Raw genomic sequence first — 2,190 nt, 5'->3', positions numbered from 1 at the left:
AGAATAAGAGGAGAGAAGACACAGAGTTAGGTTTGATCTTCCATTGATATAAAAGTTACTTTATACAGAGTAATGAGGATGTACCATGTGACCTGAGCCCCAGCAACCAATCAGATCTCAGCTCACTGTGGTCACATGATAGAAGACATGATTTTTGTAAATGGGGCCCTTATGGTGCCCACACCTCTGATTTGTTGTACAATCTGAGGACCATCTATATCAATGATGGTCAAAGTTCTTGAACTTAGGGGCCCCTAACATCACCAAAGGGCCACACATAATATTCAGGGGCCAGTCCTAGACTCATTATATGAGACTGCTAAGATCTGTGCTATTACACCCCTTTACACATCGATTCCCCCCTGTAGAACCCTCTAGAAGTGTGCTGGACTTAGGATAGGTTAGCTGTTAGTGTAGGAACATGTTAGCTTGGCATAGTACCAAGCCTAGGCTGTGAACCTGCGTCAGGGTATAGAGACTCCGGGGCAGGGGGTAAGGAGGACCTCAACCAATCCCCAGCACAAAGGGTCTGGAAGGGGGCAGGCCACCTCATAAATGGAGATGAGCCGTGCCAGCAGGGTGAGTTGGGTGGAAGATGGAGATAGAGTGCTGATGAGGTTGTTGGTGGCCCTTGAGGGTGCCCCCCTAGTCTGGGGGGTGAGCTCGGGCCTGGGCTCAGGTGTTGGAAGGTCCCTTCTATAACAGATGGGAGGAGGCTTTCCTGGAGACACGGGAGGAAGGAGAGAGGACATCAGGGGAAGGTCAGCACTTCTGGGAGGTCTCCTGAGAGACAGCCGGGTGGGCTGGTGAGTGTCAGTCTGGGGGACTGTGGGGAGAAGAGAGCCTGGAGGGCTGGTGAAAGGGGCAGCTGCAGCCAGGTGGGTTGGCAGTGCCTGGAGAGGTGGTGCTGGGAGAAGTAGCCACAGGCTGGACATTGTATTCCTTGCTATACAACCAAAGGGGCCTCAGGCTCCTGCCTGGAATGGGCCATTGCCCTTAATCTGACTGTCAGATCTCTACACAGCGATCCGGCTGGGCTCTGCAAGCATGTGCTGGAGGAAGAACGAAGCTGTATACACTATGTTGTCAAAAGTATTGGGACACCTGTCTTTACATGAACTTTAATGGCCCCCCAGTCTTAGTCCGGAGGGTTCAATATTGAGTTGGCCCTTTGCAGCTATAACAGCTTCACCTCTTCTGGGAAGGCCGTCCACAAGGTTTAGGAGGGTGTCTATGGAGATGTTTGATCATTCTTCCAGAAGAGCACTTGTGAGGTCAGGCCCTGATGTTGGACGAGAAGGCCTGGATCACACTCTCCACTCTAATTCATCCTAAAGATGTTCTATCGGGTTGAGGTCAGGACTGTGCAGGCCAGTCAAGTTCCTCCACCCCAAACTCACTCATCCGTGTCTTTATAGACCTTGCTTTGTGCACTGGTCCAAATCATTTGGGGGAGGGGGGATTATGGTGTGGGAGTGGAGGGGGGATTATGGTGTGGGAGTGGATGGGGGATTATGGCGTGGGGGTGGAGGGGGGATTATGGTGTGGGGGTGGAGGGGGGGGATTATGGTGTGGGGGTGGAGGGGGAATTATGGTGTGGGGGTGGAGGGGGGGATTATGGTGTGGGGGTGGAGGGGGGGGATTATGGTGGGGGGATAGAGGGGGGATTATGGTGTGGGGGTGGAGGGGGGGATTATGGTGGGGGGATAGAGGGGGGATTATGGTGTGGGGGTGGAGGGGGGGATTATGGTGTGGGGGTGGAGGGGGGGATTATGGTGGGGGGATAGAGGGGGGATTATGGTGTGGGGGTGGAGGGGGGGATTATGGTGTGGGGGTGGAGGGGGGGATTATGGTGTGGGGGTGGAGGGGGGGATTATGGTGTGGGGGTGGAGGGGGGATTATGGTGTGGGGGTGGAGGGGGGATTATGGTGTGGGGGTGGAGGGGGGGATTATGGTGTGGGGGTGGAGGGGGGGGATTATGGTGTGGGGGTGGAGGGGGAATTATGGTGTGGGGGGTAGGGGGGATTATGGTGTGGGGGTGGAGGGGGGATTATGGTGTGGGGGGATGGAGGGGGGATTATGGAGTGGGGGGAGGGGGGGATTATGGTGTGGGGGTTGCTTTTCAGGGGTTGGGTTTGGCCCCCTTAGTTCCAGTGAAGGGAACTCTTAAGGCGTCAGCATACCAAGACA

This window comes from Lithobates pipiens, unplaced genomic scaffold (assembly GCF_037356315.1).
Source record: "Lithobates pipiens isolate NorthernLeopardFrog02 unplaced genomic scaffold, aLitPip1_a1.2 Scaffold_13, whole genome shotgun sequence".
NCBI classification, from domain to species: domain Eukaryota; kingdom Metazoa; phylum Chordata; class Amphibia; order Anura; family Ranidae; genus Lithobates; species Lithobates pipiens.
This window is presented reverse-complemented; position numbering follows the sequence as displayed.